The sequence below is a fragment of the Canis lupus genome, chromosome 11 (assembly GCF_048164855.1).
Source record: "Canis lupus baileyi chromosome 11, mCanLup2.hap1, whole genome shotgun sequence".
Classification (NCBI taxonomy): Eukaryota; Metazoa; Chordata; class Mammalia; order Carnivora; family Canidae; genus Canis; species Canis lupus.
In genome coordinates this window covers 67,700,422-67,723,535 of record NC_132848.1, presented here as the reverse complement: position 1 = coordinate 67,723,535, position 23,114 = coordinate 67,700,422, and the positions used below count along the sequence as shown (strand labels likewise).

At 46.1% G+C, this 23,114-nt stretch overlaps 1 protein-coding gene and 1 long non-coding RNA gene across 4 annotated transcripts in view; one reads left to right on the top strand and one right to left on the bottom strand.

Moving 5' to 3' along the window:
- SPRED2 (sprouty related EVH1 domain containing 2) overlaps nt 1-23,114 on the top strand; it is a 114,953-nt gene that overhangs the window by 3,825 nt on the left and 88,014 nt on the right. The window contains exon 1 of one of the 3 annotated variants that reach the window (XM_072768632.1): nt 18,576-18,866. The exons of the other annotated variants lie outside the window; for them this stretch is intronic. The gene's annotated coding sequence lies outside the window, so the exon portion shown is untranslated. Of the gene's footprint in view, nt 1-18,575; nt 18,867-23,114 lie in introns of those variants that run through there. 3 annotated transcript variants of the gene reach the window in all.
- Nucleotides 6,406-16,026, bottom strand: LOC140600381 (uncharacterized). The gene is made up of 2 exons (XR_012003637.1): nt 15,514-16,026; nt 6,406-6,910 (listed from the first exon to the last, which is right to left on the bottom strand). It is a non-coding gene; the product is annotated as an uncharacterized lncRNA (long non-coding RNA).

Sequence of the window (23,114 nt, the reverse complement as noted above, 5' to 3'; positions counted from 1 at the left end):
TACTTACCTATCACCTTGGTTTTAACGGAGTGAATGAAATGGGAATGAATGTTACCAGTTTCATGGAGTTGCTGTGAAAATTAAATGAGATAGCATGTGAAGCCTCCTGTTGAGCACCAAGCATAGAACAGGTGTCTGGTGTTGGCTCTTAGCAGGGCCCTGGGATATGTTTCTTACAGGCTCAGCTTGTTCATTTTCAAATAATCCTATGAAGGAGTTGCCCCATTTATATTTTATTTTTTAAGATTTTACTTATTTAGAGGGTGTGTGTGCACACAAGAGTGATGCGGGGACAGAGGGAGAGAATCTCAAGCAGACTCGCTGCTGAACACAGAGCCCGATGATGCGATGCGGGGCTTGATCCCACCACGCATGAAATCCCGACCCTGTGATTATGACCTGAGTCGAAATCAAGAGTCAGAGGCTGAACTGACTGAGCTCCCCAGGCGCCCTGGAGTTACCCCATTTGACTGAGGAGGAAGCTTAAGTGAAGTTGCTTGCCTGAGCAACCATTTGTTTATAGCCCTTGACTCATTCAATCTTCTCAACAGCCCTCTGGGGTGGGTAGGGTATTATTTCCCCCCTTTATAGTTGGGGACACTGAAGTCCAGAAAAGTTGAGTAACTTGTCCAAGGCCGTATCATTAGTAAATGAAGGAGCCTGGCTCAGGAAGGACTGTGAGGTACCTTCTCGGAAGAGGACAGGCTGGCCAGCCTTAGTCATCCTGACTTCCAAGCTCTCGCTGTTTCTGTCAGTCATGCTGTCCTTAATTCTTCTGAATCGATGACAGTCTGTCATTGTAATTTTTTTCACTTCTTTATCTTCCCTGAAATTGCTATGAGGCACATACTGAATTAAAGTGAATTTAAATAAATTTGGGCTTGAGAATTAATTCCATGATACACCTTAAGATAATGGGAGTGTGAATTCATAGTTGGTTATTGCTGGAGGTTAGCTGTACATTCATTCTAGCAGTTTTAGAAATTAGACCTGGTACAACAAATTTTGATTCAGTTTCTTTGCATTAGCCTTTAAAAAGGGATGTTTCTACTCGACATATATAGAATTCCTTAAATTGTTAAAAGCATGCAGTTGGCTACACAGAACTGGAATTTGGTCCATTCATCAGAAGATCTTGAAAGCAAGATGAAACAAAAAACTTGGAAAGACCTTAACAAAATTGTAAGAGAGGACATTAACCTCGTATACAGTGAAGCGCCTACTGTGAGGCTGTACATCTTTCTTTCTAGGTGGTGGACTTGGACTTCTCTCCATCTACTAAGCTTGTTTCCACAAGGACTTAGCAGTGCTCCCTCCTTTCTAGCTATGGCTGATCCTGTCTGCTATCCACTTCCTCTAACCAAATAAAATATGTAAAAGTGAATCAATACAAATACCAAAACTACTGTGCTTCAGCAGTCTACTTACTCATGCTCTTTATTCTGAAGTTTTTCTTCCTTCCCATCAAGTGAAATTCTGGTCATTCCCCACCAATCAGTTCTGCGGCCACTCCTTTTATGAGATCCTCCTAGACTTTCTTCACCTCCCCCTTCAAGTCAAAACTGAGGACTCTTTCCTTTTTAAGATTTTTATTTATTTATTCATGAGAGACACACACAGAGAGGCAGAGACACAGGCAGAGGGAGAAGCAGGCTCCATGCAGGAAGACTGATATGGGACTCGATCCACCAGGACTCCAGGATCACCCCCTAAGCCAAAGCCAGATGCTCAAGCACTGAGCCACCCAGTGCCCACAGACTGAGGACTCTTGATAGCATTTTTCCCTACACGGTTTGGCAGTTCTCACCATTTAGAGTTGGGCTTATACCTAGCTAGATTCTTACCAGAATAGGAGCTTTTTGGATTCATTGAGTTGAGAGGATTACCTCTCAACTGCCTAGTAGTCTTCTAGTTGTTTGCTCAATACCATTGACATGGACACATTATGGTTGCTTAATAAATGTCTGTTGAACTTAACAAAAATGGATTTATTTATTTATTTATTTATTTATTTATTTATTTATTTATTTATTTATTTTTGGATTTAATTATTTGCTTTGTCCCTGCCAACGGCTGCAGTAATTATAATCATTGTGTTTGGTTGACTTACAGTGTGTGTAAGCCTCCTCTGAGAAATTGCGTTCCTATGAAGTCCTTGGCACATTTTGTGGAACTTAGGTGCAGAACTATTGTATTTGGGTGCGGAACTAACTATCTGGTAGTGATCTGGGATTGACAACTCAAAACTATTTTGATTCCAATCACTATTGTGGGAGTTGGGAAGTGGAGGATCTTGAGTGCAGTAAACCCAGGCCTCTGTTTCTGCCTCTGCAGGAGAATCTCCGCGGGAATCACAATATTAACAATTTGCAGTAGCTGCAGGGTTCTGATGGAGTCTCAACACTTGAAGTCGGAGACAGCCGTGCTGATGAGCACCAATATTGGCATAGTTCCTCTATTACCGGGCGGAACACAAATACGCAGTCTGACAGCAAAATCCTCAGAAACTGAACAGGATGATAATAGAGGCAGAGCAGCAAGTTTGGGTGTGTGGGTTTTTTGTTTTGTTTTGTTTTTTGGCTTATTTTCTCAAGTAAATTGGACTGGACTGGGTTGGTTGGTTGGTTGGTTTTGAGACCCAGTCATATTGATAAAAAGTCTTAAATGCTTCTTTTTAATCAATATTTAAGGCTAGAACATTGATGATTCTTCAAGTAATTTTCTGGGGCGTGTAGTCACTGGAGTAGAAGGGATATTATTGCACTGGCGCACACAGTGCCCTGTGGAGCAGAGAGCACTGTCTCTGTGTTTGCCCTGGGTGGGCATGAAGAATTGTTACTGGAGCTTTGACATGTGTCCCATGTCATGGGAAAGAAGTCAGGCCAGGATCTTAGTAAAATACTTGATAGTAACTGGCATAGGAGTTCACTAAATTAAGTGACAACTGTTTTATAACTAATTTCTCAGGTAGACTTTGTCAGCAGGGTGTTCACTTGTGGCGTATTGTGCACAAGATAGCAAATTGTGCTTATGTTTTTTATGCCCTCCTCAAAGTGTAGTTTGTTATTTATTTAAAGACCAAATTCCTGGTTTTGCATTCACATAGGGCGCAGAGGTGAAGAAATGGATTCTGACTTCATCCTAGCATTTAGAGCTGGCGATTGAAGGGATTAGAATGAGGGCAGCTTCTGAAATGTATGGCTTCGGCTCCTCTGTGTACTGACATAATGATTTTTCAAATCTGGTGGTTCTTGTTCTTATATATATTCCCTCTGGTCCATTCCTAAGTGCTTAAACTTAATTATCAGGTTAAGTTTTTAATTGTCTTTCCTAGTTTATCTGGTAATGACATTTTTGTCTTTTCGTTTTCATTACTTATTCTTCTTATTTCTTTTTCTCCTTGCGTTGCTTTGGCTCTGGCTTCCAGTATTGATTTTTTCAGATGAGCTCTTCTTATTTTGTATGTGCATCCCACCGTGGGAATGCACAAAAAAGATTGGCCCTATATGCCCTTCTAGGGGTGAGAATAATAGCTTCTGAAGCCTTACGCCCATAGCCTTGCAGAGTGCTGAGCTCTTAGTAGGCTTTCTGCAAACGTCTATTGATTGGTGAAAGCAAATATTCGTTAATTGAAAAATGATTTTACCTTATATCAAAATATAAACTATTATTCTTACCGTACCTACATCCCAAAAAGACTTTGCGGTTACTACCTTTTCAAAACTTCTAGGAGGGGCAGGCTGCCATGATGGTAGGGGAAGAAACATGGATTTTGTGGTCACACCATGCTTTAGTCAGGGCCCCCCGGCAAATGTCTGAAGCCTGGAGCCCTGGTTGATGTAAATGAAGCTCACGCTGCTCTCTGATCCATTGGCTGTTAAAAAGTGGAAATGAAATTGGGAAGGTAAAGCACTTCAGCACAGTGCCTGATAAATTGGGAATTCAGTGGGACTCACCCACCTCCAGTGTCTCCTGTCACAGAGCAAGGTATGATTTATTTTTAGAATTTACAAAGTAGAAGATACCCATTAACAATATTTTACCTGCACAGCAACCTTTTGAGGCAAGAAATAAGATTCCCACATAATGCCTGTGAGAGCCGAAGTGACCTGCTCCAGGGGGTTTCTAGGAGGTCAATTAAAGCCTAGAAGTCATATTTTGCTTTTTATTTGGCTTTCTGGTGCTGTGCTATTAGGACCTAGAGTAGCACTTTAGTTCTGGTGTTTTAATACCAGTAAGGCCCTGCTGGCTTTTGGCCAGCACTAGGATCAGTGATCCTAGTTGGCTATCTTTTTGAGATTTCATGTCTTGTGGAAGCTTGCCTCCTTTGTTTACTGTCGGTGTACTTACCTGTTAGTAGCATCTTTGGCTTTCTTGCCATTTTTGTCTGTGGTTGAGAAACCTTTCACGCGTCATTCAGATTGTTTCTAAGAGTCCGTAGACTTGGGATGGGCTGGGTTGAGGGGGTGGCTGGCTGAAGGTTCCCTTAGGAGTGAGTTGGCTCATGACTTGTTTTGTCCACTTGCATGTCCTGTTGGTGTTTATGTTTTACATTTTCAGCCAAAAAATAAAGTGAATGTTAGATCAGAGGTTTAATTTAATCAGCATCCTAGTAATTTTACTCATTTTTACAGATCTTTTAAAGCTGCATAAGTGAGAATATAGTCTTAATATAGTGATTAAATCGTTCTCCTTCATTTAATAGGCCAAATCAAATCTGTGATTTTTCTCAGACTCTGAGTTTGAAAACAGGCCTGCTCTTCCAGGGTAGTATACATTGGCTCAGTGGTTACTTCTGGCCCTGAAGGCCTAATGGTGTCCTCTTAATTAATCTGCATATAAACAGGTTTCAGGTCTGGAGTCTCTGTTTTTGAACCAGCTTTGAGGCCCTTACCATCCATTCTTAGATGTCTCTTACACTAAGGAGAATTAGGGGGTACTAGATTACAGGTGTCCATTCAGAGCATGGTAGACTTTGAATCTAAAGAACTTGACTTTAGAAGATACTTGGACCCTAACTGCAAAGCTGTTCATTAATTATCATATTGGATAAAATAAATAACCAGGGTGGTGAGGCTGGAGGAAAGGGAGTGACTAGCCGTTGAGTGCCATTCCCTTACGGCACACCTAATCCCCCAGAGAGTACCAGAGCTGTGACTCAGAGGGAGTCTCTGTCCTTAGGGAGCTTTTACCTTCTAGGGTGCTAGGCACTTTCATATTCATTAGGGATATGAGGACAGCATCATCTTGATGAATGACTCTCAGAGTTTTTTCTTTCCTTCCGTTGCTTCTTCAGAGTTCCTCCTAGCTAGATCTGCATGCTTTGGGATTCCCAAATTTGGGGTGGGGGGAACTCTTTACCTGGAGCATTAAAGGAACGACATACCCTTCCCAGAATGGCCTAACAAGCTCTTCAAGTTATTTTTAGGGTGTGTGTGTATTGTGTACACTTGCACACTCACATGTGGAAGGAACATGCCTGACAGGCAAGAAAAAACTCACAGAGGTTAAGTATCTTGTCTGAGGTCGCAGAGCAGAATTTATTATTTTTAATTCCAGGTCCTTCGACTTCAGATCCCATGTCTGTAGAATATTATGGGTCGTAACTTCATAGAGCATTAGTTTTCTTGTGTAACAAAACTGTGTGTGCAGCTTGATTTATATTATTATTGAGCAAATGAAGTTAGAACTCACTCCGAATCCTGAAAACACCTTGAAACTGTGAGGTGACATTTCTTTCTTGTGTTCCTTTTCAGGTCTGGGAGGGAGGGAAGCAGTGCCCACGGAGGTGGCCTTTTCTATACTGATATAAAGAGCAACTTTACAGGGTACCTCCTTGAAGGGAAAAAGACCTAGCCACCTTATCCTTGAAAATCTGAATGAGCAGAATGGATAACAACGCACACTATTCTCCTGGGCCTGTGTTCTAGCCTCGCTATTTTGAGAGGAGGATCAAACTTGAATCTGCATTGAGAGTCTTGCAAAGGGAGGATTGTGATTTGGTAAGGCCTCAGATTCCTGCATTAAAAAAAAAAAAAGATTTATGTATTTTTTTTAAAGATTTTATTTATTCATTCATGAGAGGCAGAGAGAGAGAGAGAGAGAGAGAGAGAGAGGCAGAGACAGAAGCAGGCTTCATGCAGGGAGCCCGACATGGGACCCGATCCCAGGACTACAGCCATGCCCTGAGCCAAAGGCAGATGCTCAACTGCCGAGCCACCCAGGGATCCCCAAGATTTATGTATTTATTTGAGAGAGACAGCACAAGCAGGAGGGGCAGAAGGAGAGGGAGAAAGAATCTCAAGCAGACTCTGCGCTGAGCACGGAGCCCAGTGTGGGGCTCGATCCCAGGGACCCTGAGATCATGTCCTGACTTGAGCGGAAACCAAGAGCCAGACACTTGACTGACTGTGCCACCTGGGCACCCCTCAGATTCTGCATTTTTATTAAACTTCCAGATGCCGCTGGTGCTGCTGATCCATGGGTCAAAATTATGAGTAGCAAGGGCCTATGGTTATGATGCTAGTAAGCTCAGAGCTGCCAGGTTTGTGTCTTCAAAGTCGGCTTCACATACTTGGCATTTGGAATCTGTTGAAGAAGCTCACTGGATGGGAAGGTAAGGTGGTGCTTACCCATGGAGGCATATTACCAGGCAGCCACTTCTCCATCCCTGGCAGGGTTTCCAGCTTTGACTTTAGATGGGAATGTGCTGGGAGAATTCTTTCTTACGGCTTAAAAAAAAAAGTTCTTGGTGAATGCCAGGAGGCCCAAGAAATCCGTCATGTAAAAAGAAATACGGAGTCCCGGCACTTTGTATGGAATGTCTATGGTCAGCTGGCATTCTGCACCTTCCAGACAAATCCGTCTTGTATGGAAAGCCTGCAGCCCTGGGAAGCAGGCGTGCTCAGCCCTAGAAGAAATCACAGGAAGTAATTAAACAGAGAAGGTCAGAGAAAGAGGAAGTGGTTGTGTTGTTTCTGATGCGAATAGCATTGTTGTTCCTGGGGACGCAGATGATGGTGTTTAAGTCTTCTGGAATGCGACTGCTTGGGGATTTGATTGTATTTAAATTGCAGCCCTTTCAGTTTATTCTTTCAGACAGCAATCTAGTTAGGAAATGAATTGCTTTTAGGTCTTATCAGAAATACCCACGTGCCTAAGCAGAAGTTTTAAGCAGGGAGTTGCTTATAGCTTGGCAAATTGCACCTAAATGAAATGAATGTCAAGACTATTAGAGGTTAATTTTAGGTGTCTGGAGTTCTCCTTAATTCTCCTGATTAAACACTTTAACATAATAGTTTCCTTAATTGGAATAATGATGGAATATTAGCATGCATATTAAACCATTTACCCAAATTTGAATAGGGTTAAAATGCAAATTATCCATCACTTGTCAGTGCTTACTCTTCAGAGATGATTCCTGGTGAGAGATGGGGAAAAGACTGGAATGTGAATTGGGATGGGGCTTTCCACTGGAAGGCAGCATTGCTTGGAAAGCCAAGAATAGATCAGGGGCCTAAAGTAAGAGACCCTTTGTTCCCCCAAAACAGTGGGTACTAAAAAATACCCCATTGCTTATGATAGTAAAACTACAACATGGAGGCAGATGCAGTGGGAAATCCAAAATGAGCTAATGACCCTCTGGTTGTGTCTTCATTAGCTGGTCATATTTTTCTTTGATGGGAAGGTGATGGGAGACTAACCTCCCCCTGCCCTAGCATTTAGATAGCCCATCTGAAAGTCTTTTTTTTTTTTTTTTTTCTTTTTCCGTCTGAAAGTCTTGATCTGATGTCACCACCCAGTAGTTAAACCAGTGGCTGAGATCCTATAAGCACTCCCAAGTGTCTGTACTGAACACATAATGTCACCTTTTTTATCTATTACTCTATTTCAATGTATGTAGCCACATTTAAAAAAATTATTCTTGAGAGACACACACATAGAGGCAGAGACCTAGACAGAGGGAGAGGCAGGCAGGCTCCTTGTAGGGAGCCCGATGCGGGACTCGATGCCAGGACCCCGAGATCACATCCTGAGCTGAAGGCAGGTGCTCAACTGCTGAGCCACCCAGGCGTCCCTGTAGCCACATTTCTAAAATAACAGTCATGACCTCATTAAAATACTACACAATTCATGGTGGATATTTTTGTATTTTTCTCAACTCACGGTTATTAACAAACACAGCTGTAATCCCTGGGGAGGGGAGCCGGTCCCCGAGTTTTCTCCGTATGAGTCTTTTTTACTTAGAAAATTGGGAATCCTTGCGGCCCTCGTTCTGGATGTGAGAACTTAGTAAGTGTGGTCCTTCTTGGGGGAGGCATGCAGACGAGGGTGCGGGCCTGCTCCCAGGGCGGATTGGTTGGAAGGTCTGAGCAAAGTAGGGGCCAAGTTTTAGTTGGAGAAGGTTGAGGAGAAGTTGAAAATGATGAGGACATGTCCCTTAGAGACTCGGCAGGTGTTGGGTCTTCTGAGTAAGGGAGGGAGCGCTGGGGGCGTGAGTCTTCCCTGTCTCCAGTTGTCGCCTGTGGGCTGCCGCGGGCAGCTGTCCAGTCCCTGTGCTGTGGATAGCGGCAGCGTCGATGGCTTCCCTTTCAACGCGGTGGCCGGCTCTGGGGTCGGGAAACCCAGGTTCCCGGTCCTTCCTTGCCGCTGGCGGCCTACGCAACCCAGGCTGTCGGGTTTCTCTGGACTCTGCTTTCTCATCTCTCAGATAAAGGGGTTGAGTAACCTAAAACTCTACCGAAGGACTCTTCTAGTTCCAAATATTGCAGGGAGAGTTAACGTCAAAGAAAATGTATTCCTATTTATTTATAAGCATAATAGTCTGTTTTTGTTTTAATCGCAGCACAACTGACGCACAAGGTCTCGTTAGTTTCAGGTACACGACGTAGTGGCTCAACGGCCCGTGCCTCATGCTGCGCGCACCACACGGGTAGCTACCATCTGTCACCGTTCGACGCCATTGCAACGCCATTGTCCGTCTTCCCTGTGCTGTACCCCTCATCTCTGTGACTCATTCTGCAGCTGGGAGCGTGTACCCCCCACGCCCCTTCCCCATTTCCCCATTTCTCCCACGCCACCCCTCCGACAACCACCATTTTGTTCTCTGTGTTTATGGGTCTGTTTCTGCTTTGCCTTTTTTTTTTTTTTAAGATTCCACATATAAGTGAAATCATTTGCTATTTGACTTATTTCACTTAGTGTAATACCCTCTCGCTCTATCCATTGCGTCAAGTGGCAAAATCTCCTTCCTTTTTATGATTGACTAATATATTCCATGGTGTGTATACGTGTGTGCGTGTGTGCGTGTGTGTATACTACATCATCTTTATCCATTCATCTGTCTTTTTGAAAAAGATTTTATTTATTTATTTATTTATTTGAGAGTGAACGGGAGAGCACGAATGGGGTGAGGGGCAGAGGGGGAAACAGACTCCCCACTGTGAGCAGGGAGCCCGATTCGGTTTGATCTTGGGACTCCTGGATTATGATCCAAGTGGAAGGCAGATGCCCGACTGACTGAGCCACCCCTGCACCCCACCCATCCATCTCTTGATGAACACTTGAGTTGCTTCCATATCTATTGAAAATAATACTACAATGAATATAGGACTGTATATATTTTTTTGAATTAGAGTTTTGTTTTCTTTGGGTAAATGCCCAGGAGTAGAATTATTAGATTCTATGGCATTTCTGTTTTTACTCTTTGTGAGGAGCCTCTATACTGTTTTCTACAGTGATTGTACCAATTTCCATTCCCACCAACAATGTAGGAGTCTTCCTTTTTTTCGCACATCCTTACCAATATTTGTTATTTCTTGTCTTTTTTTTATTATTATTACTTAATTATTTGACAGCTCCAGAGAGCACAGGTTGGGAGAACAGCAGAAGGAGAAGCAGGCTTCCCACTGAGCAGGGAACCAGATGCGGGTCTTGATCCCAGGACCCTGGGACCGTGACCTGAGCCAAAAGCAGACACTTAACCGACTGAGCCACCCAGGTGCCCCAGTTTCTTGTCTTTCTGATGCTAGCCATTCTGACAGGTGTAAGGTGATATCCTCTTGTGGTTTTAACTTGCCTGCTGATTAGTGATGTTGAGCATCTTTTCATGTGTTTGTTGGCATGATACTCTTTTTTTAAAACAGAAAAATACAAAGCAGAAATTAAAACACTTCTTGCTGCTCCAGTCAGGGAAGCCTTCACTTTCAGTAGGTTGGGTCTTGAATTTTAGAGGACTCAGATAAGGATGGTGGCCCTGATGGGGAGGCACAGGACAGGCCACATAGGGAGGAAGTGTCTCTTTTTCGAAGGATTTCTTCCACAGGCAGGAAACTCCTCTATGCTTATGCCGGGGGAGCTCAGAGAAAGAGGTGATTGAGTTGGCTGAGGCTAGCTTTGGGAGGCTGTTGAGTGTCAGGCTCACAAAGCAAGTATTTGGACATTTGTTCTTAGGACAGAGCTGTTCAAGGTTTTATTTTATTTTATTTTATTTTATTTTATTTTATTTTATTTTATTTTATTTTATTTTATTTTATTTTAAGATTTTATTTATTTATTCATGAGAGACAGAGAGAGAGAGGCAGAGACACAGGCAGAGGGAGAAGCAGGCTCCATGCGGGGAGCCCAATGTAGGACTCGATCCCCGGACTCCAGGATCACGCCCTGGGCCGAAGCCAGGCACTAAACCAATGAGCCACCCAGGGATCCCCAAAAACGCTTTTGTGCCTCCCCGTTGGGGACTCAAACCCCCGTCTCTCACATGACAGGCGGGGATACTCACCACTATACTAACGAGGAACTGCACTGGTCAAGGTTTTGAAGCAGAGAGGTGCTGATGTGATATGTGGGCAAATGCAAAGTTGAACTAGTCAGAGGGTGCAGGCTAGGCTGGAGTCAAGGAGGCCGCTAATAATTGTTTCTCTGTCATACTGGGGCAGGACTCTTCTCTCTGGCCTTACTTAAATGCACAAGGCATTGCTGTAAAAAGCTTTGTTCCTAGGAGGGTGTTGTTATGCTTATTGGAAGATCAAGTGCGCCATGGAATTCAGAACAAAATTAACTAGCTTTGTAGATCAAACTTGCAACTTGGGAATAACCCAAGTGAATGTTGTTTATGTTTGTTTTTAGTATTGTTACTTCGGTAGAAACACAGCACTCACATCTGTTGAAATTGCCCCTGTGCAGTGCAGGATGCATTGTCCTTCCTCAGTAGAGTGAAATGGTTGCAATTAGACCATAAAAGTATAGAACTGGAGAGGATCTTGGGAACCTGCCATCTCATCTCCTTTCTTTTACACATAAATTGCACTTTGGGGAGGTCAAATGAGTATCCTGGGGTCACACAGCTAGTCAGTGGTTTGGGATATGTCAGTGAGGACATGTCATCTGGCCTTGGTCCCAGTCCTGTTTTGGGCAGTATGTTAAACATTCATGACAATTCCTGTCCTTGAGGTGTGGAACCCTTGGGTGGCAGGATAGAGATGGTGGGAAACAATCACTTCGGGTTAACGTGGTCCACGTAGACGGTGAACCGTCAGCATTGAACAGATTGCTAACCTTGGTCGGCTCTTGTGCAGTAGGTTGCAACAGGTGAGCTTGTCCAGTGCTGTCCCTGTGTGGCTCACCTGCAGACGGCAGGTAGGGGTCCTGAGGTATGGCTTCCCATGTGTTGTGTTTCGGGGACAAAAGGGTTGGGAGTGGAGCAGAGGAGGGCCTCTTTCAGCTTGCCATTCTGGGAGACAGGAGATGAGCCCTTAGGTGAAAAGTTGAAATATATGTGATGTTCCAAGGTTTTTGCACCTGGGCACCAGCAAAAAAGTTTTGAAACATTACCTCTGCCCGTTCTTCCTCCCCAGCTCCAGTGGCCTCTGTTCTCCCCATGTGTTTGCTTTTGATGCTAACTGCCAAGGCAGTGTGGTCATAGACAGCAGGAAGTCATATTTGATGTGCAGGTCTCGTGGGGTGGGGGTAGGTGGATGCCAGGATGGGAAGGGTGGCGGTTTTGGCACATCCGTGTGAGAACACTGCACGCTTCTAAGCCAGCAGGTGCTGTTGCCACTAAAGAGGGAAGGGAAGAGTTGACCACCTGGTCATGTAAGAGCATTTTTTATGGTAGTGCTTTTTACTTGAGGTTTTTCTAAGGTCACTGCCCCATAGGTTGAGCCCAGATAAAGTTGGGATTATCCTCTGGATCAGACACAGCGAGGGTTGTAGCCAAGGGCTTGAGGAAGAATGAAAATAATCTCCAAAGCAAGACCCTTTCCCCCAAAAGCCTGAGGTCCAGCAGGGAGGCTGGGAGGCCATAGTGGGATTTGAGCCATTTCCTAGTCCTGCTGTGAAATGGTGCTCTTCAGTCAGGACTCCCCCTGGGCTGAGGAGATTCACTCTCCTGGGGGAGGGTAAGAAACTGGTATTTTTAACACTTTCTTTCTCTTGGGCTTCTATCCACCCGTCCCTTTTTTTTTTTCTTCTTGTGCATCCCCATCAGCTGGGCATTCTTCTCACTCATAAAGGAAAAGGGTCCCTTGTGAGCCCGAAGATCCCACTGTGGAGTTTCAGGCTCCTAGTTCCAGGGTTTCTGGATCCTCCAAGTGGTGTGGATCATTCAGGTGTAAATGATGGCTCCCCCTTCCACATTCCTCTTACTCCACAAGGAGCTGAGCACAGCATTGGCCAGGAGAAAGAGACAGGTGTGGTGCACCCAGCACCCCTGGCATGCAACCTGAAACAGACCCCTCCCCACAACGGTCCTAACTAGGACGATGTATCAGCATTAATAAGAGGCCCCAAGGTGGAGCCTATCTGGGGTTGTGGTTTGGGATGCTGTTTAGGACACAGTACCCTTCCTGCTTCCCAGTCTTAACCTTTCTCATCCCTAGATGAATTGAATTAGAACTTCACCTCCGCTCTGTGTGTCGTTCGTTATTAAAGTAACTCTGGGAGATTCTGATGTGCCTTAGACTGATCAGGATTTGGAAGAGGAGAACTAGAGAATGCCCGGCCAAACCTAGAGGTTATCACCAACCAAGATGGCACCAACTAGGGAAAATGGGCTCTTTTTAAAACTCCTGGGTGACATGTTAACGAGATTCGTTGCGGCGATCGTTTCGCAGTATATACAAATATCGAATCATGTCACAGCTAGGGTCACCTGAAATAACATGATGTTAGATGTCAGATCTCAAAAAAATATATATAAATAAATAAAAAGACACCCCTCCTCCCTACACCTCCCTAGTCTGTCACCACCATTAATTTATCCTGAGGAGCCTGCCCTTTCAGAGGGTGTTCAGAAGGCAGTGCACCTCCACATATCTATGAAGGGAAATGTTCTGATAAGTGTTCCTCCTCCTTTTCCTGCCCTTCCCTCTTGGTTCCATCTCATTTGAGTTGGATAACAAATAATTGCTAAGGGAGGAAGATACCAAATTGACATTACAATGTGAAGTGAGAGTATAAGTGACAAAAAATAAATTCAGTTTTTGATCCAAGAGATCTTATTTAATTAAAAAAAAAACTAAAGCATATGAAGAAATCACCTACAACTGTCCAAAATTATGACTGTTTTTTAAAATTATTATTTTTAAAAAAGGTTTTGCTAAAACTTTGAAAGCACTATTAACTTGGTGATGTAACACAGATGCCTGTAGGATACACATTTCTATTTTAATGGTTAAAGTAGTAAATATAGGTTTGTTTTGTTTTCTTTACTGGAGTGGAACCAGTTCTCTTGCAGGAAACAAGAATAGTTCTTGCATTTGATTTTTGACAAACCTTTGTTAAGGCGAGACTGGTATTTGCTCGAATTTAAAGGAAAACAGTCATAAAATCATATGCTTTTACCTAGAAATGAAAATACGCTGACTTAAAACAGATGTCTCTAACAAAAACTGATGCCAGGTTTTAAGATTGTAGCTTGTCACCCAGAAGTAGGAGAAAATGGGACACGGTCTTGTGCAACAGCGTAAATGTACTTAATGCCACTGAGCCATACGCTTAAAAACAGTTAAAATGGTAAATTGTATGTTATGTCTGTTTTGCCACAATTAAAAAAAAAATCAAGCCAAAAAAATGGGACTGAAGTCATGTAATGACTTAATAAGAACTCCAGAAAAATGTCAGTTTGAGCACAAATGTCTGGGCCTGTGCGCCCTCAGACTCTGAACCTCCCATTGAGAATCCTCATGTGTAGATTTCTAGTTTCCTTTCAGCCCCTAAATCTCCTACATCCCCCTTCTGCTCCTCCCCTCCAGAAGAGCTCCCCCCCCCCCCCCCCCCCCCCCCCGCAGAGATGAGGTTGAGGCAGATGCACTTGAGATGCCTCCCGTGGCACTTAGCCCTGTAGCTCCTAAAGGTTCCCGCAGCTCACTCCGTGTGTGCGTCTCTTGACAAGGGGTTGGGACCTCTGAGAAAACGCTCAAGGTCCAAACAGCTTTGTGGGAGCGCTACCACCACCACTGGTCTTGATTGATTTTGGGGTGGCGAGGCGATGAGCCCCTCCCTGCCAGGGAGATCAGGGTTGAGGGTCAACTCGTGCAGTAGTGACCAACCCACGTGGCCCTGGGCAAGCACTGCACATCCAGAGAGCCTCCTCCGTGGCTCTCAGGTAGAACAAGAACGTGGACTCAGATGTTGTGACAACCATGTAGGGTGATGATGCAGAAACGTGCACTAACACACACACACACACACACGTGTAAAATCCAAACAAGGCCACCCCTCTTCCTTTCCCCTATTTGGAGACAAGCAGATTGCAACTGGCCGGTGAAATCAAGCTTGTGAGAACGAATGTGTGCTCACGCCTGGCTGTGAGAAAACAACTTGCTCTTTAAAAATGTCAGGCCCCTTTTTTGGTGTTTTTGAAACTTGATGTTTCTTTAAGTAGTTTTACTAGTAGCATGTTGGCATCAGTTGGATTGTTGGCGTTGCCGAGGTGGCGTACCCCTCGAGCAGGAATATCGGCGACTTTTTATATAGATTTCATGAGTTTTTCAATAAACTACACACCAGCTCTTACCCACAAGTACTCATTCTTTTTTTTTTTTTAAATTTTTTTTAATTTATTTATGATAGTCACACAGAGAGAGAGAGAGAGAGGCAGAGACACAGGCAGAGAGAGAAGCAGGCTCCATGCACCGGGAGCCCGACGTGGGACTCGACCCCGGGTCTCCAGGATCGCGCCCTGGGCCAAAGGCAGGCGCCAAACCGCTGCGCCACCCAGGGATCCCAAGTACTCATTCTTGATTGTTGAAAATTTATACTCATTCATAAACTGTTTATAGATTTGACACTTACTGGCCTTGGGAATACTTAAGTCACCACATCACCACATTTGATACTTAATTTGGTAATCTCAGTGTCCACCAGAAAAAAAACAAATGTTATAATGAGCTGCTGTGATAAGCGTTTGGGGATAAGGCTATTCATGGTCGAGGACAAGGTTGTCCATATGAAAGCACCCCCCACCCCCGCCTCCCCCTCCCAGGATGGGAACATGGGATCAGAAGATCTTACCAGCTCAGGGAGCTGAGAAGTATGCCCTGTTCTACGAGGCTGGATGGCCCTTCGGTTTCTACTTGGACACTTCGGTGATAAGGAGCCCACGTGCCCGGTGACTTGGGCACGCAGCTCTGATTGTCGGCAGGCTCTTCTACGGAACCACTGTCCTCCGCGGCAGCAACACCCAGCCCTCTTGTTCTGGCCGTCCTGCTGGTACATGAAGGCTTGGCTCCCTTCTGCTGGCCCCGCGGCATCCCCGGCTCCTTATCAGTGTTCAGGTTCGACTATCTCTCTTAGAAAACCGGGGCCCGGAATTGGAGGCGCTTTTCCAGATGCAACAGACTCTTAGATGTTGTGATACTTGCCTCTCTTTGTGCAGTCTGGGGTGGGCTGGGGGCCACGGGTCAGGATAAAGACGCCTGGCTGTTGACATCGAAAATGCATGCTGCTCGTGCTGAGCCAGCACCCTTGAATTTTCTTTGAATGGACATACTGGTCGCCTTCAGTTGCTGTGGGCTTTAGAGGGGTACAACTCTCTGCCCGGGACAGGGCAAAAAGGAGGCCCTCCTAGTGCCAGCTGAGCACTTAGGTATCCTGTGGCTCTTGGTGTGCTGGGCACTGATGGGGGATGGGCATTCCCTCCTTTCCCAAAGAAACTCTCCGTTTGCAGATGAAGTACTCTCCTCTTGATTCCCTGGATGGCATTCTTTGGCTGGGGTGCAGAAGGACAGGCAAGAAGGGGAGCGAGCTGCTAACAGCATCGAAATTGGTGTTTCTCAAAGCTAGTCCTGGGCCACCTACTCAGTCAGTAGTCCGGAAGGCTTGTTAAAAATATGCGTGTCTGCAACACCCAGACGTCCTGGATCAGCCTCTCTGGGGTGTGGCCCAGGGAATCTGCATCTTTCAAAAGCTCTCCTAGGTGATTCCTCTGACTACGAGCCAGGAGATTTACTTCCTAGATTGTAATTATACATCCTTGATGTTCGTTTTCCTAATTGTCCAGCTACTGAGTACTCAGGAATCTTAAAGGCCACCTTTGAGCCTCACTCCAGCCACCCAGTGCTTTTAATAGTTCCTGAGTATGTGTTTACACAATCTGCATTTTATGAAGTCCATAAAGACATATTTACCCAACAAGTCACCAGCGCTCCAAAGGTCAGTTTTCCTCGACTTGTATGAATGGTTCTTAACTCAAAGTCAATTAACACCAAGATAGACGCCAGTTAAGGCAAGGAAGTGAGCTGTTGGGGCCAACATTCCATCTCTAACTTCTGTCCCCTGTTGTAGCCGAGTTTTACAAGTCCCTTCACGCCAGTTACTTCACGTAACCTGTACGTGTGTGGCCAGTCACGGCAGATAGGTAAACGTGCCGTTTGTCGTGTCATCACGGGGGAGTGCTGTTTAAAAGCATATAATTTAAGTAACTATGAAATGATGCCATGTTAGCACTTTTGCAGCTGCCCGAATCGCCCTCCCCATCGCAGGGGCCATCACCGGCCTGCTCGGGGAGGCTGGCTGGGCCGCCCAGGCTCCTGCACTCTTGCTCTCAGCGGTTGAAGGAGTCTCACCTGGGCCTCTATAGAGAGTAACTCCTCAAAAGAATCGCAGAAGATGAGATCATGTGGGTCACGTGCTCAGCGTAGTGCCTGGTATGGGGAAAGCAATTGGTTTGGAAATGGGTATGTCCAGCAGCTGCCGCCACTGGTGCAGCCCTTTAAGTTAGCAGCTGTGGTAGGTCAGGAGCCTCAGTTGGTAGGTTCCCCCCAGGGAAGGTGCAGGCCCTCCTCGGTGGACGGGACCCCGTCCAGACACCAGCTGGGCACCCCACGCTGACGACCACCATTCCTCGAAGGAAAGGCATGGAAGTGCAGCAGGCTCCTTCTGGTTTCACCGGGGACTCTGCGTGACATCTTTCCACCTGCCTTAACTATAAAAGCCCCATCCTTAGGAGAAAAAAAGCTAGGTCCTCTTTTGATTTGATTTGGGAACCATTTTTAGTTAGGTTAAGCACTGAGATTGAGTGGGGAGGCACCTGGGTGGCTCGGTGGTTGAGCATCTGTCTGCCTTCTGCTCACCGGGGTCCTGGGATCGAGTCCCACATTGAGCCCCCCACAGGGAGCCTGCTTCTCTCCCTCTGCCTGTGTCTTTGCCTCTCTCATGAATAAATAAATAAAATCTTTACAAAACCCAAAACTGGGATGGGGAGTGCAAGCAATGATGTGAAAGAGCCTCTGCCTGAGAAGGGACCATCAGATGCCACCAGCACACTGAGGGCCCCAGTGTGGGCAGGGAGGAGGAACCGCCAAGTGTAGGCTACTTGTAGATTTTCGGGCATCAGCATAGGAGTTAAAATTCCGCCTCCCCCCTGTATTTAAAATTATTAGTCTTCATCAGGAAACAACATTCCCATTACTAGAAGTGAGGCTTTTTTTTTTTTTTAAGATTTTCTGGGTGTTTTTTTTTTTTTAAGATTTTTCTTTTTAATTAGAGAAAGAAATAGAGAGAGCAGAGAGCAGAGCAGGACAGGGAGGCGGAGAGAGAGAAGCAGGCTCCCTGCTTCTGACTCCCCTGGGGGTGGGGAGTTCCATCTGGGACCCTGGGATCATGACCCAGCTGAAGGCAGGTGCTTCACGGCTGAGCCACCCAGGTGCCCCTGGGCTGCTTTAAATATCAGTTGAAATGATGTATGTACATAAGTTGATGGGTCCCCGAAGAGGTGCTCTGTCATGTGGTCATCCCTGAATTTTGAGGTAGCCACTGTGTATTGTGGAGGGTGGGGCTGAAAAAGATAAGGGTGATGAAAGCCAATATTAGGGCAACGTTTGTGGGCCAAAAGAATATTTTTAAAAATCTGACCAGTTCCTGGGCCCCGGGCCTTGCATCCTGTACACAAGCATTGGAAGGGGGCTCTGGTTCTGGTCAGTTTGCTTGGAGCTCTGTGACTGGTTCAGAGAAGCGCCGTGGCCTCAGTCTCCCCCTCAGAGGTGGGGGGGGAGGTTTCAGATTCTGACTGCCCCTCATATTGCATTTTTTATCTTCCTAAACTTGGGCACCTTCATCTCTTAAATGGTATTAATGAAACGAGGCTTGTGAGGATTCCGTGAGACACAGCCCGTGACGGTGTCTGCTGTGGCGTCTGGCACATCCGAGGTGCCTACTACAGAGTGTGACTGGCATCTAGAAAGCAGTTTCATCTCGGTGAGGGGGCCTGAGGGCTGAACAAAAGGGAAGGATCATGCCGCTCGCTCGGATAAGCAGCTCAGAAGGCGCCGGCAAGAAAGGAGAGGGGCCCCCACGACGGGTTTTGTGAGCAACTATCCAGCTATCCCTGGCGCTGAAAGCGGACTGCTCGATCCTGTCTCAGCCAAGTGAGTGGACGTGGGGGATCTAGGACTCCTCATCTATCTGGTTCATTGAATACGGACAGTCTCCTAGGCTGTGCCAAGGATTTGTGATGTGCAGGGTTCCAGAGGGGACTCCAGACAGAGACACAGGAAAGAGGAAGAAAGGGGGCACGGCCTGGGTTGGTGGCATTTGGGGAGTTACCCTCCATACACGGGTCAGGTCATCAACATTTTGATGACTTTTTTTTTCCCCTTCTGTCCCTTTAGTCCTCTGGCTTCTTTGCCTGGCTTTCCATATTTTTTTATTGTTTGTTCCGGAAAGGAAAAGGACTACTGGAGCATCGCATACTCTTGGATTAGTAGTATTTTAAGACGCCCCCAAGAGCCAAAGGGAGAAATACCCTCGAAATGGAGTTCTGGGATGACCCATGCCCCCGAGGTGAAGCATGAGCGGGGATAACAGTGTCTTCAGACACTGTGCAAAGGCAGGTGGGTCCGCCAGCCAGAGAGAATAAATACAAGCTGATCTTTTGATTTAAGCAAGCCAGACACCAAAATCTAGATTTGCAAAAAAAAAAAAAAAAAAAAAAAAAAGCACATGAATGCGGGTGTGTGACAGTCCCTGTACACCAAGATTCAGCATAAAATCGCTTTAAATAGGCAGCACCCCCGCCCCCAACCTTGAGCTGAGAGGGACTTTGCTATGTATCCACCTCTTTGATTTACCAGCAGTTCCTTGGCATCTGTGGCCACGTAGCAATGGATTTGAGCCCCCTCCCACGACATCTTTACTTGAGGAGGATCATTTAAATGGCCCTAAGATGATCATTTGATGGATTTTCCTTGAATTCAGGCGTAGGTATTAATCATACCCCTCCACACACACGCACACAGATGTGCAGCCATCTCAAGTTTCTGCTACGAACTTGTGATTTGTGAGTTTTCTCATTGTTAGCTCACAGTGGCTGTGAGGTCAGAGACTTTCCATCATGGGACTTTGAGCTGTGAATAAAGGAGCTGAGTATCTCATTTGGGAAAGAGGCTAAACTTTCTACTGCCCCAAGTAGTGTCCAGTGACTTGGACCAGAAGCCTGCGTGAGCTGCCCAGGGCTTGGTTGGAGAGCCCTGCCTCTCACTTGTGGGCCTGAGCGCTCAGGAAGGTGGATCTTATCTCTAAGGAAGTGGTGGCTCCCTTTATCAGGCCATTCTGGCGGAACAGGTTTGCTCCCAACAAAGGGGAGTTTGATGTTAACTATTTCTGGCCTGTCTCTTACCTGCAGCAAGGAGGGCTGATTCGCCTAGCCCAAAAAAAAAAAAAAAAAAAAAAAAAAGTGAAATAACAGAGTCTGAAGTGTGTGTTGCTACCTGCCCTAACCTTCCATCCCCCCTCTGCAAGTCCTCTCCAGAGATTTAAAAAGTCAGGACCTTTCCAGGTGCGGTTCAGAGCGTAACGATGAGCTTCATTTCCACAACCCCGGAGGCCCGTCACGGCCTCTCTGAAAGCTCCTTGCGTCTTGGAGACAGCCGGGTGCACAGACAGGAGGAGACAGAACACTGGGTCCCTCCGAGCAAAACGAGGCTCTTTGATGGAAGGAGGAAGGGAGCACGTGGCTCGTGTTGCTGTTTTTATCATTTCAGTGTATTATTCTTGACCACCACGAAGAGTGAACTATAAGGAGGGTGTTGGAGGATGAGAGAGTGTGTGGGTGTAGGTTTGGGTGGAGAGGACTAGGAAATCCTGTTTTCTCACATTTTCTCTAGGGGTACAAGTTCGGTTTTTCCTGCCTCTGGGATGGTGTTTGTGGCTCTGGCATCCTGCCCCGAGCCGAGGTGCTTGCTCCTGTGACTCACGGGGCAGCATTAGCAGCTCCAAGGAGTATCCCTCAACAACCTCTGCAGGAAGCAGCATGTTGCTACAGAGGAGGATCCTGAGGCTTGGGGGTTAAACCCAGTGGTGAGAGAGTGTGGTTGGGCCTGCTTGTTTTCCCTTCCCACGGGGATCATCCCCTTGAGTCCCTGGGAGAAAGGGTTGTGGGTGTGCTGTCCATGGCAGGGGGTCAGCTGGGGGGATTCGGTTGGATATTCGGAAGAGTTCCCGAAGGGAAAGGGCAGCAGTCACTCAGCAAAGAGGTCCTGGGTCTTCTCAGACAAGAGTGCTCTGGGGAGGAGGAGGAGGAGGAGGAGGAGGAGGAGGAGGAGGAGGAGGAGGGTGGATGAGCCTGAGGACTTGTGGCGGAGCTCAGATGTAGCTGCTTAAATTAGTTCAAAGTGAGAAATGTAATTACTATACTTGCTCCAACCAAATGTCTGAACATTGTTATAAAATGAGGTGTAATCACAGAAAAGAAGATTGCAGTGCGGCATTACTCCCACAAAATAGTCTTTTGTGTTCTCAGGAGCCCCGTGGTGCTGATTAATCTTTTGGGGGGGGGTGCTGAAGTCCCATTGAGTTCAGGTGTGTGTATTGGACATACTTGGGAGGGAGGGGAGCATTTTCGCCCTGCTGGTTTGGACATCACTCACAGTTGGAATGTGTGACGGGTTTGTGATGAAGAAAAAAAAGAATCACCATTAAACATTTTAGTGGTTGAGGATCCCCGGGTGGCTCAGTGGTTTAGCGCCGCCTTGGCCCAGGGTGTGATCCTGGAGTCCTGGGATCGAGTCCCACATTAGGCTCCCTGCATGGAGCCGCCTTCTCTCTCTGCCTGTGTCTATTCCTCTCTTCTCTGTGTCTCTCATGAATAAGTAAATAAAATCTTTAAAAAAAAATTTTAGTGGAATATTTGAGGCCAGATCTAAGCAAGAGGAAGAACCAAGGCAGATGTGTGGCAAGGAACCCTCATTTACTGATACTTGAATGATAAAGGGAAAGATGCAGTAGGTATTGGGGTGGTTCCCTAGATCCCTGTTTTGTCCACGGAGCTGAAAGTGCTGTAAGCAGGCGAACAGAGCCCTGATTTGGCTCTTGGTTAGCCACGTGACCTAGAGAAGCTGCTGACTCCAAGCCTTTAAGTTTCTTTTCCGGAAAATGGGCTGATATATGCACAGTTACAAGTGACACCTGGCACTGAAGAAAGCACGAAGGCTAAAGATTAGCAGGCTGCCGTTATCGTAATCTAATCATGTTTATGACCTCGTGTTTAAGTCACACGTGTAACCAAAGAAAGTGGAGAACGCATGGAAAAGGGCCAGGATCTGTTAGGGAGCACGTGCCTGGACCTACACGAGGTGGGTCCAACAGAGGTTTCTCCGGCCAGTTGCTGGGTAAGGAGGGATGCGTTGGGCAGGAGGAAAGGCTGATGTCCAAGCTGGGGAAGGAGGTGGTGTGTGGGATGACTGGGCTGTGTGCATTTATAAGGAGTGGACATGCGGTTTTGTAGATCTGAAAACCTATACTCTTTGTCTGATAAGTGGCTTCTCTGTGGTCTTGGGTCCCAAACTTGGGTCTGTTGACCCTCCAGCTCTCAGAGACCCCGGGGTCCACTCTGTGCACAGTAGGGTCTAGTTCCGAGGGGTCAGGGCAGTTTGCCTGGTTTGTTCATTGTGCGCAGTGGCTGGCATGCTAGGAGCCTGGCAGGATCTGCTGAGGGAGCGAATGGGGGGATATAGTATGAATGAGTGTCTACATGAAATCATGTGTGCTCCTTGAGGAAACTCCCTGAGAAAATCGGCATTACTGAGACCTTTTAGCCATCCAATAAGGAGAGGAGAAAGACTTTTAAAACATTCGGTTTGGTCACGAACACGTTGTATAAACTTGTTTTTATACCTACTTACCATGCAGTTTATTAATATACTTAATATATGTGATTCATTTTGCAAGTATATTTGATTACAGACTTTTAACTTCATTTGACAGGGTTGCCTGCCTACACACAATCCTTAAAACAATGAAGGGGAACACCAGTAACGTGAACGTCCCTTTTTCAGAAACTTGATTATGCTGCTGCTGCTGAGGCTGTGTTGAAATACTCTGTTCACCTGGTGATCACGGTGCTGAACCAGCGCCAGGACGCCCAGGCCTCCTAGCCCGGGCTTTGCTGTGCGTGTGCATCACCCATGGGTTTGGCTAAGCTTTAGGCTCCCAGGCAGCAGGTCTGGGGTGGAGGGGCTCAGACCCTGCATTTCTAGTAACTTTCCTGATACTGCTCCTGCTGCTTTCTTGGGACCATACTTGGAGTGGCGAGATTTGAATTTTCTTTAGTATTTTGAGGTTTTTCTTTGTGTTCTAAAGATGTCTACATACGTCATTCTACATGTTGACTCTTCTAT